Genomic DNA, 18,705 nt, shown 5'->3' with positions numbered 1-18,705 from the left:
AGTTACATCAGCCCCCTCCACCACAGAGAGTGTAGTTACACGACCAATAGGAGGGCCCGACGTCACACCTAGCATCAATCCGGCGAGGAGATGTAAATCCATCAACCTTCCGCCGGAGTGCACTCCCTACGTAATTGTCCTAACCAATGTTCCTGCCCATGATATGCACTCAGCTCAGACAATTGAGGAATCGCATGACTCCCTTAAAAATAAAACTGTGTCGTGGCTGAGCAGGCGGTGTGGCTTCCCTATAAATTTTGCCCCCGACATCATTACAACTAGAAGGGCAAATTGGATAGGGTCCTCCAGAAAGACGTGCAATGGGGACTGTGTAATTGTAAACTTCAGACACCCACAACATGTGGCTACAGTTCTGTTAAGGGCCGCCTCTATGTCATATGACGCTAATAGTATTTGTGTGCGACCTCTTGGGTATTTTTATAATCATCCCATAAGAGTGCCCCACAAAGTGCGAGAATGAGACCATATACTCCTGTTATGGCCCAGACGCCGGCCTCTTCCCATAGACCCGGTGGAGAGATCTATTTTAACTATGGGCCTAACATTGCCACACACAACAGATGTGACGTGAACTGTGTGATTGACGAGAGGCTAGCGAAGGTACAAGAGAAGAGTCTCTCACAGGTCTGGTTTCCTCGGCACCGGATCACCTCACTCTGACTCCTCTCACTAACCATTGTAACCCCGTAACTAAGTATAACGATGAAGGGGTAACGGTTAAGATATTAAGCTGGAACATTGCTGGCCTGCGTTCCAAGAGAGAGGACAGCAACTGGTTGAATTTTGTTAAGAAACACGATATTGTGGCTCTCCAAGAGACATGGGATAAGGACTGTGACTTTTGGCTGGATGGTTTCACCTCGTACTTTGTACCTGCGCTAAGATCTTCAGCCGGGAGAGATAGAGGGGGACTAGTGCTATTAGTATCTGTGAATGTTAGGGGGAAAGTTAAAAGAGTAGCTTGTGCCTCCAATAATTTCCTTATTTTGGAAATAAACCCTACAAATAACACTAAAATAATCTTAGTGAACTGCTATAATTCGCAGCAAGGCGTCTTCCCAAACGAACATCTGGTATGGTTGACTGAATTTTTAAAAGACTATAATGCAAAGCAAACCGCTTTTTGTCAATATATTTTGTTGGGTGATTTTAATGTGCATTTATGTAGCCAGAATTGCCTATTAATTGATAACGATGGGCCAGACTTCACATCCCTACAACATTTTGAGCATTCTAATAAGGGTGAAGCCCTGGAGAACCTTTTGTCTATTAACGATTTGTTTGAAGCAGGGTTTTCTGACAAAAGTACTCGTGTTGCTACTTATATTGGCAGGGATTGTGAAACAATAATGGACTATATATTTCTTTCTTCAGGACTTTTAAAATATGTTATTTCATATAATGCTATGTTGTCTTCCTTTAGTGACCACAATCCAGTGGTAATTGAGCTGATAAATGGTTTTTCACTTTTAAACAAACCCGTACCGTTACTGGCTGCAGTGGAAGTTAAAGCCAAAGACCAGGGGAGGAGGGTAAAGTGGAGCAAGGTGGTGCCTGAGGACTTTTTTTAATACTATTATCGTTAAGGCTGCTCATGACTTAAACATCTGTGGAGACCCCTCTTCAACCGGGGTGGAGGTAATAACCTCTTATGAAGCTATTTGCTCCCAAGTAGCCAAAGAACTTGCGTCCAAAAGTCGAAAAACCAAAAATAATCCGATAAAGGACTGGTTTGACCATAACTGCACCAAAACGCATAATCTCCTCAAAAAAGCTCTTCATGAGCAACCAAGGAATAAACCTTTGGTTGCTCAGCTCAGAAGAGAGTACACTAGAGCAGTACTGGATAGGAAAAAGAAAATAAAACAAGATGCGTGGGAGGAGCTTATGGACAAAGCAACCCTAAAAGACAGTGCTAAATTCTGGTCCATTATTAACACGCCCCTGTTTTCTAATACACAAAATAATGTCTTGGAAGTTAGCATAGCAGAAGAGGTCTGGTTGAGCCACTTTGAACGAATCTACAGAAGTCATCTTGAGCTAGAAATCTTCGAGGCTCCAGCCTCAGAACCTCCTGTTATGCCAGTAAGATTTTATTTAGCAGAAGTTATTAAAGCAATTGAAGGCTCAGCAGGACGAAAGGCTCCAGGACCTGATGGGGTCCCCTCAGACATGTACAAGGCAAACCCGTTATACTGGGCAAACATCTTGACTAATGTCTTTAACACCTCGGCCAATGTAGGATTTCCTAAATCTTGGTCTCAATCGACAATAATCCCAGTGTTCAAGACGGGGCAAAGGGGAGACCCCAGATGCTATAGGCCTATATCCTTGCTGGATTCCTCCATAAAAATCTTGGGGAAGGTTATCCTAGCAAGGATAACAGGGTGGGCTACTGACAATAACATTCTGTCAGATGCTCAGTACAGCTTTAGAGCAGGGAGGAGCACGGAGGACCAATGTTTGAACCTACATTTAATAATAGCTAAATATACAAGGGCGGCTAGGGGCTCTATTTTTCTGGGTTTCATGGATCTGTCCACAGCCTTTGACCTAGTTAATAGGTCAAAGCTGTGGACATTGCTCCTGGAGCAGGGCCTGGATCGGCCTCTTGTATATTTTTTGGCCGAGTTGCATAAAGACTTAAATGCCTCAATTAGGATGACAAATCAGGGGAAATGTACGTCAAGTTTTAAGTCCGGTAGAGGGTGCGGCAGGGATGCATTTTGGCCCCAAAGTTGTTTACTCTGTATATTAATTCATTGGAGGTAAACCTGTTAACAGCGACTCCAGATATCCCTTGCATGGGAGGCACACCGGTTTTGGTGCTCCTATATGCAGACAACGCTGTTTTATTAGCAAGGACCCCTCTGGGCCTGCAAAGATTGCTGGACTCATTTGGGGACTTTATGAAAAGCCTGGATCTGGTGGTAAATTATGGCAAATCGGAAGTTATGTCACTGAGTGTTACAAAGAATAAAGTGAAGTCCTTTTTCTGTGGTGGAGAGGTAATCACCAGAGTGAAGGCTTTTACCTATTTGGGAGTAGTTTTTGATGATAGGGGGGTGTGCACCTGTTACAACGCATTTTTTACAACGCACTACCGTTACAACGCATCTATTACAACGCAGGTACTGTTACAACTCATGTTTTTACAACGCATTTTTTTACAACGCAGGTACCTTTACAACGCATACCATTACAACGTAAGTATTGGTAAGTATATAATTATTTTTTAAATGTAATATTTTTGGGGTAAAGGGGTATTTTTAGGGGTTAGGGTCAGTTTTGGGTTTTAGGGTAAAGGGGTATTTTTAGGGTTCATGGTCAGTTTTGGGTTTTAGGGTAAAGGGGTATTTTTAGGGTTCAGGGTCAGTTTTGGGTTTTTGGGTAAAGGGGTATTTTTAGGGTTCAGGGTCAGTTTTCAGTTTTTGGGTAAAGGGGTATTTTTAGGGTTCAGGGTCAGTTTTCAGTTTTTGGGTAAAGGGGTATTTTTAGGGTTCAGGGTCAGTTTTCAGTTTGTGGGTAAAGGGGTATTTTTAGGGTTCAGGGTCAGTTTTCAGTTTGTGGGTAAAGGGGTATTTTTAGGGTTCAGGGTCAGATTTCAGTTTTTGGGTAAAGGGGTATTTTTAGGGTTCAGGGTCAGTTTTCAGTTTTTGGGTAAAGGGGTATTTTTAGGGTTCAGGGTCAGTTTTCAGTTTTTGGGTAAAGGGGTATTTTTAGGGTTCAGGGTCAGTTTTCAGTTTTTGGGTAAAGGGGTATTTTTAGGGTTCAGGGTCAGTTTTCAGTATTTGGGGTACAGGGGTATTTTTAGGGTTCAGGGTCAGTTTTCAGTTTTTGGGTAAAGGGGTATTTTTAGGGTTCAGGGTCAGTTTTCAGTTTTTGGGGTACAGGGGTATTTTTAGGGTTCAGGGTCAGTTTTCAGTTTTTGGGGTACAGGGTAAATTAAAATTAATTTTTAATTAAATTATTTAATAGTAAATAAATTAATTTAAATTACATTACATTATTTTTGGGGTTTAGGGTCAGTTTTGAGTTTTTGGGGTACAGGGGTACAGGGTAAAAATAAATTACTTTTTTTAAAAAATTACAATAATTAATTTAAATTAATTTAAATTAATTTACTTAAATTTATTTTAGGGGTTGAGGGTCAGTTTTGAGTTTCTGGGGTACAGGGGTACAGTGTAAAAATAATCTATTATTAATTTTAAATTAAATTAATTAACGGAAATTAAATTAAATAAAATTACCTTAAATTATATTTTTTAAATTTAAATAAAATTACCTTAAATTATATTTTTTAAATTTAATTTACGATTATAATATTAATTTTAATATATACTTACCAATACTTACGTTGTAATGGTCTGCGTTGTAAAGGTACCTGCGTTGTAAAAAAATGCGTTGTAAATACATGCGTTGTTACAGTATCCGCGTTGTAAAATCCGCGTTGTAACGGTATGCGGAGTAAAAGTCCGCGTTGTAACATCATATATCCGATAGGGGTTCATGGTCCCCACAGCTCACAATAAAGGTAAATGCAGTGAGAAGTTCCTTAGCCGCAGTGCTAGGTTTCGCCAAAAGGTTGGGGGGGAAACCCTTTGAGGCGATCTTAGCAATTTACAAAGCCAAGACTATATCTATCGCAAGGTATGGGGCATCGATATGGGGATTCACAAAACCGGACCTCATCCAAACAGAGGAAAATAGATTTCTGCGGTCCCTTCTGGGCCTCCCGCATTCCACAGCTACCCACTCTGTCGATCTTGAATTGGGGATAGGCTACATAGCAGACATAATTAAAATAGCCCCGATACTGCTATGGATTAAAATTTGGCTTAATCCTAACCTCTCCCTAAATCATAAGATCCTAAACGATTGTATCAACCTTGACAATCGGAAAGAAATCCAGTGGTTGACCTATATAAAAATGTTAGCCATATATATGGGGAGACCTGAGATCTTCTCTAACCCAGAATCCTTATGCAAGGCTGACCTAGAGTGGGTAAAAATTAACTTTGTCAGGTTAAGGGAGGCAGAGCGGGAAGCTGTAGAATTAGGTAAAACTTCGGTTAGGCGCCATGTTTTGGCTACCATGTCTTTAGCGATGTCACCTTATTTGACCATAGTGACAAATTCTTTTCATAGATGGCTACTGACTAAATTCCGGTTTAACCAACTACATTTTGTACTCTGGGATTTGGAGGGCTGGAGCAGACCTGAAGATGGTGCCCCGTGTAAATGTGATGATTTTTCCCCCCCAAGACACCTTGCACTTTATGTTCTTTTGCCCTTTTTATCATGATGCCAGGAAAAGGTTTAACCTCCCTCTACTAAGGAAAATGAATTTTATCCAGTGTAAACCTGCCTTATTGTTTTTACAATTTTTGGAATCTCCTGTAATCATGTTTAGAGTTGCTAGCTTTCTCGCTGCGTCTGTAAGAATTAAGAGGGATAGACTGAAAGCCGCACTAGAAATCCAACCTTTTTAATATAAAGCCATTGTAGCAGAATCAATTGCTCTAAACTTAGTAATGACCGTTAACGTTGTTTTAACGATCCTGTACTGTATTTTTTATCTTGTTTATCGCATTTTTAACCAATTTTTAAGAAAATTTCTTGTATATGTATAGCATACTTTTATGATTTTAAGTAATCGAATAAAGTGGTTTGACTTGAACTTGACTTGAACAAAAGTACTGACATTCTAATGTGTTTGTGTATTGACCATTCATATTTGATGATATAGATAAAAAACTTGACAGGTATACAAAGTTTGTCCTTATTGATATATTATTTGACATGATACATATTCTCACTATTGTTGTAGGTTAGGCATTTTCTTAATTACAGGTCCTCATGAAGAATATAGCATCTGTCTCTAATTATCTGAGTCCTTATTAGCTCCTTCAAAGAACTATCGGAGGACCACATGATTTGTAAGTGGTTATAGAGTTTCTATGGTCCCAAACTCTTTGGAATAGTAAATTATCAAAATTGTATTACAGCATAATGAGAATACTGTAATATTGTTATAAAATGTCACCGCTTCCGCTGGATCACACTTGCCAACACAAATAGAGCGACTAAACAGGATTGAAGCAACCGAACTGTACAGCATAGCCAATAAATAGTGAAATTAAACCTCTTATTATAAAACTATCAACGGTGTACCAGGAACTAAAAGTTTTGAAAAAACCCTAAAAAGTATCAAATGCAACTGGCAAAAATCCTTGTGGCACACCAGCTATCATTTCGTTACTGAGCATGCTGAAAATGCTGCATGGCAATTCTGTAAGCCTCAAAGCTTTACAACATAGACGAAGTACAGTCTCAAATTAACAAGCAAAGAGCTACAGCATTCCATAAAAGTGTTTTAATTTGAAGAATCTTATAAACAACATACAAACCAGCACATCAATTGGGACAAATCACGCGTTTTTATATAGCACCACACCAGTCAGCCCACAAAAACATCAACTTATCTGCAGACTCACACAAACCACCTATCAAATTATTCAACTTTATACCGCGATTATACCCAGATTATCAACCACTTTAACAGCAAGAACTCTGCATATTGAAAGAGGCAATTCATGAAAAACAGTTAGGAAACGTGCGATCACACACACCAGCCATAACTGCCAGCCAAGGCATTCCTTTTAAACAGGCCCTCTCCCTCGGACAACTGAGCTAAAGTAAACAGAGATCATTTCTATCCTGAACAATTATTCCTGCAGCTAAACCACAACCATCTCGACGACTGAAAATTGAGATTCACACCTGGATTAAATACCAAAATAACTTTACACAACATAAACTAGAGTTTGCTTTCATTTCACTTGTGACCCCAATGCCCATTCTGCTAGATAGCATCAATATCGCTATGCACTGTATCAAACAAAGATAAATACCAAACAAATAGGCCCACACAATTCTCGACTTATATGTATTTCCACTAAATCCTTCTTTGAGTTTGATCTTGAAAATTATACTTTGTGCAGAGCCGTAAAGTTTCACAGCTAATTCTTTGCTCCATAAACATCACACAGTGGAAGATGAACACTGTCATTCTTAATTGGAACACCTGGATTTACTCAAATAAAACATCACCCCTTATTAACACTTGGTCAATTTAGTCAACGTTTTTCTTTCACAAACTGCAGTGACCTTACTGTCACTTGGGTCCGACACTTGGGTTCATCCTTATGTTTTTTAAGAATGGGTTTGATGTATGATGTTTAGAGTTCATCCATGAATATACCATATGTAGTGTTGCTGGCAGTGGGGTGTACCACTGCAGCACACGCCCCCTCCCACTCCTGTAAGCAGTTTGTCCCCTCGAGCGTGGAGGGGCTTTGGTTCAGCCCAGAGTGAGCGCTGGGAACGTGTGAGCGGCAATAAAAGGCCCAGGTCACTGGGCGTGGTTCAGTTACGTGCTAGCCACTACCAGCACATGTGTGTCGATTAGCCTGATCAGTTGTAGGCCCAATCAGGATATTACACTGGCGACGACGGTGGTCTAGTTTCCACCCTATCGCGTGCCCTGTCGCACCGTCACGGCCCGTGTGCCTCCCTGCTGCCCGGTGCCCGGCGCCGTGCAAGTCTGCACGTGGCGCGCTACTCTGCCCCTGAGCCGTCTGCTGCCCGCTGTGGCCCGCCTCAGAGGAACCGGAGGCCCGCCTGCAGCTGCTCGTGCCACTCACCGGTGATCTGGCGCGACTTCCGGTTGTCTCCCTGGTCGTCCTGCGACCCCATCTGCAGCGTGGATTGAAGTGCTGCCTTCAGGTACCCCAGGGTGTCCTTTCGCCTTCCCCTGCTGCCTCCGGCCCCCAGGCTGCGCCTCTCTCCGGCCCCAATCCTGTGTGGCCCGACGGATGTCCCGCGCATGCGCTGTGGGCGCCCGACACCACGCTTCAGGCATGCAACGCGACTACCCTGCCATACCTCACGCATCTCGCGGAGTAACGGACCCTGCCAAACCTCACGCATCTCGCGGAGTTAGTGCCTAAGTGTTTCCACAGTACCCGGATTCATTTCTGGTGCCTGCAGGAGCCTGCGCAGCCTTCTAGAGCCCCGCCTGTCACCCCCACTGACTTGCTTCGGCCATCATGGCCAACGTGCCGCCACTGGAACCTTTCTCTGTCACAGGAACACCTCCCTCACCGGCTGCCCGGTGGAGTAAGTGGGTGGAACGCCTTGAGAACTACTTCATAGCGGCAGACATTGCGGTGGCGCGACGGCGCGCAATGCTCTTGCACCTGGGAGGGGAAGCCATCCACGACATCTCCAAGGACATCATGGAGGGGGCCCGCCCCACACATACAACACTCTACGTGACGCCATCACGGAGTATTTCGAACCATTCGCCAGTGCGGACTATGAACGGTTTTTGCTCCGCCAAGCCCGCCAACTCCCAGAGGAGTCCGTAGATGTATTCTACGCCCGACTCAAGAAGTTAGCCAGCACGTGCACCCTCCCGGATGCGGAAGACGAAATCCGCGCCCAGTTCATACAAGGGTGCGCCTCCCTGAAGTTGCGGGAGAGGGTGCTAGAGACGGACGCTATGTCTATGCGCGACATCCTAGCCCTGGGGCGGTCCAAGGAACTATCTAAAGCCCGTGCTGCTCACATGGAGCCGAAACCAGCCGTTACGGTCAAAGCGGAACCCGTGTGCGCCATCAAGTCAAACTCTCCAGATAACCGGACGAAGCCACCCCGCAGAGGACGGCCGAAACCGGCCCAAACCGTCCACGACCAAGCATGCATGTGGTGTGGAGGCGCTACTCCCCACAAAGGAGCGTGCCCCGCCCAAGGCAAGATCTGCAGCGCTTGCGGCAAAGCCAATCATTTCGCGAGCGTTTGCCTGTCGTCGCAGAGAAAGAGACAGGGTGGCCCACCCAGGAGAGTGCGACAGATGGAACCGCTGCCGAACACATCCACCAGCAGCGACATGGATGACGATGAGGAGGAAGTCGCATCCGTCCACGTGGTGCGCATGCTCAACACCCTGGCAGCCACGTCATCCACCGAACCAATGTGCACCGTCCTAGTGCACGGCCAAACGTCACAGCTCTCATCGACACGGGCGCAACTATTAACCTCATGGCCGCCAGCGCCTATCGGAATCTAGAGAACGCTCCTACACTTCACCCCACCAGGGTGCAAGTTTTCGCTTATGGGACCCGTCGCCCGCTGCGCCTGTGCGGTGTATTCCGAGCTACTGTGTCCCACGACTCGACGCATCTACACACGAAAGTTTACGTATCCCAGGAGGGGTCAGGGTTCCTTCTTGGTTGCAAAACAGCGCGAGAGCTCGGGCTGATACACTTTGCCCTAACAGTACAAGCCCACGGTTTGGATCACCTGGTGTCGGAACACCCCTCGCTGTGTTTAAGAGGGCCCCCCGTCCGGCTCCACATCGACCGGTCAGTGGCCCCAGTAGCCCTCCGGCACAGACGAATTGCCTTCCACCTCCGGCCGAAAGTTGAAGCCGAGCTACAAATGCTCGAACAGGCCGGCATCATTGAACGAGTGAACGGGTCCACACCATGGGTATCCCCCATTGTAGTCGCCAAGAAGCCGAAACAACCTGAGGCGGTAAGGATCTGTGTAGACATGCGTATCCCCAACCTAGCGATCAAAAGAGAACGTCACCTGACGCCGACCATCGACGACATCATCGGAGAACTCTCAGGATCCAAGTGGTTCTCCAAGATGGACTTAAGGTCAGGATACCACCAGATTCCTCTTCACCCAGACTCACGCCCAAACACGACCTTCTCCACCCACGCTGGCCTCTGGAGGTACACCAGACTCAATTTTGGCATATCAAGTGCAGCTGAAGTATTTCAGAACATTATCCACAATGTCCTGCAGGGCCTCGATGGTGTGCTCAACGTGAGCGATGATATTTTGGTCCACGCCCCGACCTTAGATGAACACATCCGAAGCCTCCAAGCGGTGTTCACTCGGCTGCAAGAGAGAGGTCTGACCCTCCAAAAGGACAAATATGAATTCTTACGCAAAGACATCAGTTTTTTTGGGTACAGATTCTCCGATCAAGGAGTTGGGCCAGACCCGGAGAAGGTCAAAGACATCCACAACGCCCCGGCCCCCACGTCAGTAACAGCCATCCGCAGCTTCCTGGGCATGGTGACATATTGCGGGCGTTTCATCAAGATCTGTCGGAGTTGACAGGGCCCCTTCATGACCTCACAAAATCAACTGCCTGGACATGGGGCCCGGAACAGCAGGAGTCGTTTGCAAAGACCAAGGCAGCTCTGTCAGACGACACGACCCTGGCCTACTTCGACCAGCGACACGAATCACAACTAGTGGTCGATGCCAGCCCGACAGGCCTCGGGCTGTCCTGTCTCAACAGCAAGCGTGTGGAGAGTGGGCCCCAGTTGCATACGCCAGCCGCACTCTGACACCTACCGAACAACGGTATTCGCAGATTGAGAGAGAAGTCATCGCCATTTTGTGGGGATGCCGCCATTTCCATATCTACCTCTATGGACATCCTTTCTCAGTGATCACCGATCACAAACCCCCTCATCCCACTTTTCCAAGGCTCATCTTCTCGCCCACCCCAGAGAATCGAAAAGTGGGTGCTGCAGCTGCAAGAGTTCCAATTTACGGTGGAATATCGACCTGGCACCCGGAACCCTGCTGACTACTTGTCGAGGCACGCCCGCCCAGTCACCGATGCAGAAGCAGTCGAGGCAGCAGCCACGGAAGAGTACGTCCGGCTGATCGTAGAACGGTCAAGGCGACGGCCGATATCCCTGGAGGAAGTGGCGAGAGCCACCATAATGATGACTGCCTCCAGATTGCAATCCGGGCCGTAGAATCCGGTGACTGGAAGGCGCTCCAAAGTCCAGCATCGTTTCGCACCCCGGAGGCCCAGGCCATCCTGAGAGCCCTACACCAAGTCAGACACGAGCTATCCATTTCGGCCGAAGGGTGCCTCCTGAGGGGCCCTCGCCTCGTGTTGCCCGATAGCCTCGCCCAGCAAGCCGCCTTGTTGGCACACGGATCACACCAAGGGATTGTAAAATCCAAGAACAGGCTCCGAAGCAAACTGTGGTTCCCGGGGCTCGACAAGGCAGTTGAAGAGGTGGTCCAGAGATGCCCAGTGTGCCTAGCGACAAGCCTACCCAACCCCCCAGCACCAATACTCACCGAAGAAGGGCCAAGCTCCCCGTGGGTGCGGGCCAGCGCAGATTTCGGCAGCCTCCTCGGCGGCAAATACATGCTCGTTGTGGTTGATGATTTCTCTCGGTATCCTGAGGTGGAGATAGTGGCGTCTACGGCGGCGTCGGAAGTGATCCCAAAGTTCGAGAAAATCATTGCCACCCATGGACTCATGGAAGAAGTCCGCACGGACAATGGTCCACCGTTCAACGGCAGTGAGTTCACCGAATACCTGCAGGCCCATGGCATTAAACACAGGCGAGTAACAACGAGGTGGCCCCAAGCCAACGGAGAGGTCGAGAGACTGATGAGAACCCTAAACAAAACAATCCAAATCGCTATGGCCGATGGCCACAGTCTCGAACTGGCCCTGTATCAATTTCTTCGAGAGTATCGCCTGACTCCACATTGTACCACCGGAGTCTCTCCAAGTCGACTCTCCTTCAACCGAGCAATCACAGATACCATCCCGCACCATCCCATGTGGGAGCTATCCCCAGCTCCCAGGAACCGGTCCATGGAACATCGCGCCAAGGACAATCGAGAGGCGTCCCAGAGACGGAGGGCGGCGGACAGCCCCATCCAAGTCGGAGACAGAGTCCTGGTCAAGGACAGCCATCCTGGAGGAAAATTCCGTCTACCGTTTGAACTTGACCCCTGGAGAGTGACTGAGGTGAAAGGGACAATGGTCACTGCGATCAGGAATGGAGAAGTAGTGACAAGAAATGTGTCTTTCTTTAAAAAAGTACCCGAGGGAAGTGATGATCCTGAACTGGACGACTGGCGACCGACCCCTCTGTGCAGACCGCCAAGACCAACTGGAACAGAGACCCTGACAAGCCAGTCCGACAACGACCACGGAGCGGTCACCTCAAGCGATCATGAGCCCGAGGGACCAGCGGAGAGCCCCAGCGTCAGCGAAACCAGAGACTCTGGAGAGCCATCCCAGGCCACAATGGAAGGGCGAAGCCAAGGAAGGTACAGTCTACGTCCGTGCCCTAGACCATCCCAGAGGTACCGGTGACCCCGCCGAGAAGAAAGTAAGACTGTTCTGTTTTTGTATTCTGTATGTTTTCAGTCACACTGTAGTTCCAGAGACTCTACCAGCGAAATGTTTAACAGAGACTGTCAGAGAAATGTTTTATGTTTATCAGCAGCACAACCAGAGACTATGCAGGCGAAGTGTGTGCTGGTTTGTTCCAGTTTTGTTTTATTCCCAGGTAAAGGAGGAATGTAGTGTTGCTGGCAGTGGGGTGTACCACTGCAGCACACTCCTGTAAGCAGTTTGTCCCCTCCAGCGTGGAGGGGCTTTGGTTCAGCCCAGCGTGAGCGCTGGGAACGTGTGAGCAGCAATAAAAGGCCCAGGTCACTGGGCGTGGTTCAGTTACGTGCTAGCCACTACCAGCACATGTGTGTCGATTAGCCTTATCAGTTGTAGGTCCAATCAGGATATTACACCATAGTCCAACAAATGAATTACGAAGGATTTGGCCAAGATGACAGCTGAGCTGTTGAAGAAGATGTGACTAAGTATGTGAGCTAGTCAAAAAGCCAATGGAGAAAAGAAGCACCACAAACTTTGGCCACAAACTTTGGTCATTGTGGCAAATCAGTAGGTAGTGGTGGAGGCAGAGCAAGGGTTAGAATGAATGTCTTTTTGAGGCCTACCTTCATGGCAGTACTTAATTAATGCTGAAGGTATACTTATCGTGTCGTCCTAAGTGAAACGGATATGCCCAGACATTGGTCCCGTGCACACTGCATCACTGGAACCAAGCTTTACCCAGTTGATGAGCCCATAACTAGGGTGAAACTAATCCTGGGTTGATTGTGTTCTGGTTCAAGGATGACCTGGCTTGGCAGTTTGGGCTGGACTGTTCCTTTGGAACAGAGTCAAGTCTGATTTGCCTGTAGCTGGGTCCAAACTGTGTGCAAAATAACAATGGTTTGGATGCAGCCTGAGTTATTACCAGTAGCTGAGATTAATTCAAGCATTCCATCCATCACTGTTTTGTATATGTATTTATTTATTTTATTTAGGTATTGTGTTGCCCTAAGTGGGACAGGTATGCCCAGATGTGGGTCCTGTGCATACTGCGTCACTGGAAACAAGCTACATCCAGCTGATGAGCCCACAACTAGGGCGAAACCGGTCCGGTGTTGCTTGTGTTCCGGTTCGGGGAGGACCTGGCTTGGCAGGTTGGGTTGGACTGTTCCTATTAGAGCAAGGTCAAGACTGATTTGCATATAGATGGGATCAAACCGTGGTTTCATGGTTTGCAAAATAAGAATGGATTGGGATGCGGCCCTAGTGATTACCACCGGCAGAGTTTAATTCAAGTTTTCCATCCGTCACTGTTCTGTATACTCAATGAAGGTTGACGGAGGGCATCACTGGCACTTAACTCAAGACACCAGGATTTCTATTGCCACACACAATGTCCAGGTTTTCAGTTTCTTTCATTTAAGGTTCAATGAGCAATACATCTGTTTACACAAAAGTCCAATGGAATAGAAGACAGACAACCAATACATTAATCCTTCTTACGTGTATTGCAGGCCCCTCTATTTACATAAACATTAAAAACGAAAAGGGGGCTGCTGCACTCAGTACAAGACCATCAAGTTCAAAATGGTGACTCTCCAAAGGATTAACCCTTTCATTTCTCAAAGTCACTTCCTTATCAAACTAGATCTTATGGATGCATATCTCCATATTCTGATTTGACAAGTCTCACCACAAGTTTTTGAGATTTGCAGTTCAGGTGAACATTGGCAATTTAAGGTCCTTCCTTTTGGCTTGAAATCAGCCCGAGAGTGTTCACGAAGGTGTTAGCTTTGGTGGTGGGTCATCTCCATTTTTTGCGGATTCCAGTATGTCCAGAAAATCTGAGATGGTGGTTGGTCACTCGAAATCTCTCCAAAGGCATGAGCATGCATTAAGAGCCTCCTGCGGTTATCACGACAGATGCAAGGGCCATAGACTGTGGAGCAACCTTTCAGGACAAGTCATGTCAATTCAGATGGTCCCTTTTAAAAAGAAGGTCTTCGAATTGGAGGGAGCTCTTGATGATTTTCAGGGTAGTGAAATTCTTCCATGTCAGCATAATGCAAAGGAACGTGCTGATAAGAACAGACAACACAGAGGCACTTGTTCCAAGATCCTCAATCAAATAGCTGTCCAATTGGGCATGTGGGCAGAGAAGAACTTCACAGGCCTAACAGCAGTCCATGTCAGTGGAGTGGACAATCTTGCAGCAGATGAATTGAGCAGGAAATGTCCATCATCCTAGAAATTAACCCTGTCCAGAGTGACCTTTAGGGAGATGTGCAGGCTTTTCGGGATCCTTTTTGTGGATCTATTTGCATCAAGAAGCAAGCCCAACTACGCAGATACTGCCCTAGGTTTCCGGGAGAAGAAATTTATGGAACTAATGAGTTGGTGATATAGTGGACGAAACATATTCTGTATGCCTTTCCCCCCTTTCCATTGATCCAGAGAAAACTCCAGACGTTCCTATTGGGGGGGAGGGGGAGGGGGTGGAATAATTCAGGTTGTTCCATATTGGCCTCAGAGTTCTTGATTTCTGCTTCTAAAGTCCCTGGCATTGCTTCCCCCTTGGGGACTTCCGAGATTTACCTCTGCTCTCAAAATCTCTCCATTTCCTTTTAATCTCACATTGTCGGTTTGTAAGTTGAGGAGTCCATTCTCCAAGTGAAAGGTCTCTCCTTTTCTTTGGTGGAGGTAATTCAGAGTTCCAAACTGCCCTACTCTAGACACTGGAAATGTTATGACACATGGTGCTCTTCCCGTAATCTATTGGCTCCACTCTGTGGGCTCTCCTGTCTTGGAATTCCTTCTGGGTGGTTTTAATTTGAATCATTCTGCCTGTACCCTTAGAGCTCAGTGGTTTGCTATCAAGGCTTTAAGGGAATTCACTGAACCTTTGCCCATGATTAAATCTCTAATTGCTAGGTTGTTAAGACCTTGTTGGTGGCAAAGCCTGGAAAGAATCCCATCTCTCCTTCCTGGGATCTCCCTACAGTTTTGAGAACCTTACAATTTCCCCCCATTCCAGCTTTTAGGAAGTGTAGACTTGAGATTTCTCTCATTTAAGGTCCTCTTTTTGGTGACCATTACATCAGCATGGAGAGTTGGGGAATTAGGGGCATTGAAATGTCCTCCTCCTTACCTGAAATTTATGGTGGATAGAGTGGTATTGAAACCTGATCCTACCTTTATTCCTAAAACTAACTCTGTTTTTCATAAGTACCAGAAGATACTCGCACCTTCCTTCTCCTTCTAACACAGAGGAACAACTGTTGAGTATTCATGACGTTAAACGTGATTTTTTTTATTTATGTTGACAGGTCTAAGCAATACAGAATGACTGGTTACTTATTTTTTACTTTTGGACAATCTGGAAGGGGCAAGAGAACATCCACTATAACTCTCAGCAGGTGGCTCAAATCTATTCTTGTGGCTCTTCAGGATCAGGACGCGAGTCTTCATATCCAGGGAAGATTCACCAGGCCGATCGCTACTTCCTGGGCAGAATTATAGGGAGTATCAATCCAGGAGATTTGTAGAGCAGCCACTTCTTGTGCTTCGAAACATACCTTTGTGAGACATCATTGTGTTAATTATTATTCAGATTGTCTACTAAAATTGGACACTACTGTTTTGAATGCAGATTCTGGAGTGCTTAGTATGTATGGGTGATGTACTCGTTTGGGTTTATGTTGCTGTTTTCTATTAAAGATTCTGTGTGTTGCATTATCAAGGCTTTTGGTTCTTTAGTGTCAAAGAACTTCAGCTTGGTATATCTCACTTGTAATTACTGGCACAAAAGAAATGGGGTGATGCACCGCTGGTTACTTAGAGGTAATTCTCATTACCCTTAGTCCATCTCATCCTCATATCCCTCCTACCCTCCCTCCTTTGAGTCCCCTTTATGACACCCATATAGGGTTGGTGGCGCTGGCTTCGGGGTCCTCCTGCTTGGTTCCTGGTGTGAGGTAGCATTAACTCCTTTGTAATGACTGTGGCATGGACGAGATGGACTACGGGTAATGAAGATTCCCGGTAAGTAACTGTGGCATTTATGGAAGGTGTGATTCATATGGTTGTCTGTGTAGAGCAGTTTAATAGGAGACGTTATAGCATTGGGCAAAGAGGACAGGGACAAGCAAACCACAGGGCAGTAAATAGAGGGATCAGTGTGTGAGTAGGAAAGGGATTCAGGGAACCATGCAGGTAGTGTCAGGAGACAGTGTGTGCAAAGGAGATAAAGATTTATCACTGAAATTTAAGGCATATATTTAACAAATGGATAAGTCCGTCAACTCATGTACTATCTGCAATTTTCCCAATTTACACTCACAACTGGGTGATGTAACCTGAGCCCCACCATTGGATCAGCAATAGGAGATATTCAAATGGAATATAGATATTACTCATTCTAAATCCGCTGAATATTGGGGTAGCATTCGAACTACAAATGTCTACACAATACAGCTAAAAAATAAGTGCCAGAGCCACATTTCGACCATAAACCATTAAGAACAAGGAGCAAAGATTGAGGCAGTTACCCAATGCTTCACGTGTCCGTGGCATAGTTTTAGTCAACACGATTTGAACACGTCCGGGGCACTAAATAAGCCACTTGTGATGACGAGAAGTACCCGTCACCCAATTCACTCAAGTTTTGCATTCCACAACGACAAAGCTTCGCCAACCACCCCACAACTGTGGCTCATCCTTACCCACTAATATCTGTGTTCCCTGCTCTCGTCTTCTGATCTACCCTCCACCTCAGCGCCTGTCACTCAATGACAGCTGCATTAGCATATTGGCACGCGACAACAGGAATCGTTACATCGCTATGCCCCGCCCTCGTGGCTACCCATTGGATGGGCATTAAAAGGTTGGATGAGTGGACACTTTGATTACAGGTATATGTCTCGGGGTAGTCAATTGGTTGCTTGTTGTACTTATTCTGCAAAAACTCACGGGTTAAAGTCTGCGGATATGCTTGTTTTTTTTCTTCACTTTTTCAGTTGTTCGTTGGCAGGAATTGTTGCGTCCTACTTAGCCTTACAACAAGCCGTAAAACGCAATCGATAAGTAGTTGCGGTAATGTTTTGACAGCGATAGCATGCAGCCCTAATCGAAAGGAATGACAACAAAGAAGCTTGGAATCCTATTACATAGGCAGCTTTTGTGGCTCCACCCGGCTAATTACTGCGTGTCGTCATATCCTGCTTCCGCTGTAAGAGCGACGCTGCTCCCTGCAATTGAAACGCTACTCGCAGCTTTGCAATAACTCTGTACAAGTGTGCGGAAATTAAGTTTGAAAGGGGCCAGCCAAAATAAATGTTGCTAATCAAATCAATCAGTTTCTCCGTTGGCGGTCCGTGGTGTTTGAAGGACCTGCTGGAAACGGATAAAAATACAGTCGGATCTGGTTGAGCCAGGAGAGGCACGGTAATGAGGAGCAGAGATTGACAGATACAGCTGGTATTTAATGTACTTGCTGGAGTAATCTCCCCTCAGTCTTTGGTGTGTCGTTAACATGCTGCCGATGGCGGGACATGGATTTGGTCACAGATGTGCATTGTATTGTATTTACGCCTACTACAACTGATGATGCGTCAAAGCGCTTTTCGGGGAGTAGCACTCTACTTCAGAACCCAAAAAGGATTAGTGGTGGATTAGTGTAGTGAAATTTGAGTTCGTTTGAGCGGTGGACATGAGAGTCCCGTTAGTTGGATTGAAAAGTAGAATGGGGGATAGAACAGGGAAGAGTCTAGAAAGTGTCTATCATTCGATCATAGTAGTAGGATGAGCTTTGGGATTAGTATAAGGAGAGATAAAGGAGAGGCGAATCTCTAGAAATGGATTATGGAGATCATAGAAGTAGTTTAAAGAGCTTTGGGATGAGTCAAAGGAGAGATAAGTGAGGGAAGAATTTAGAAGTGTTGTTTGTGAGAGCGAGAGCACAGTATTAAATGAAGTTTGGGGTGATCCAAGGAGGGAAGAGTCTAGAAAGGGTTATTTAGGAAATCATAGTAGTAGAATGAGGTTTGGGATGAGTCATAGAGTGAAGGTAGAGGATATATTGAGTGAGGTATAGGGTGAAATAGAGGGTAGTGCATTGAAGAGTCAAAACTTTCTTTTTTATAGTTTAAGTAAAGTAATAAAAATATAGATGCATACGTACATATTATACATATTTGTTTCAAGAAATACACATATCTAGATACATACTGTTACGGTGAAAGGAGCAGCCCACTAGCTGATGTGTAGATTATAGATGGATTTATTGATCATAGCTGCAGGTTATAATATTCATATCAAGCTCTTAGTTTAGTCCAAATCATAGCTCCATAATAAGGCCCACCAGGAGCAGCCTGCCTGCGGACTGACACTCTCGATCCACAGGCACCCTAACACTCCATTGCATTACAGCCAATCCAACATTC

General features: G+C 45.8%; 1 protein-coding gene across 3 annotated transcripts in view; it reads right to left on the bottom strand.

Annotated features, from left to right (window-relative positions):
* The window catches only part of TYSND1 (trypsin like peroxisomal matrix peptidase 1), a 242,697-nt gene extending 225,626 nt beyond the window's left edge, over window positions 1-17,071 (bottom strand). The window contains exon 1 of one of the 3 annotated variants that reach the window (XM_086922267.1): window positions 16,987-17,071. The gene's annotated coding sequence lies outside the window, so the exon portion shown is untranslated. Of the gene's footprint in view, window positions 1-16,812 lie in introns of all 3 variants that reach the window. The other 2 variants (XM_086922268.1, XM_086922269.1) reach the window with 2 other exon arrangements.
* Between the last annotated feature and the right edge of the window lie 1,634 nt (window positions 17,072-18,705).

The sequence above is a fragment of the Lissotriton vulgaris genome, chromosome 5 (assembly GCF_964263255.1).
Source record: "Lissotriton vulgaris chromosome 5, aLisVul1.2, whole genome shotgun sequence".
NCBI classification, from domain to species: Eukaryota; Metazoa; Chordata; class Amphibia; order Caudata; family Salamandridae; genus Lissotriton; species Lissotriton vulgaris.
This window is presented reverse-complemented; position numbering and strand designations above follow the sequence as displayed.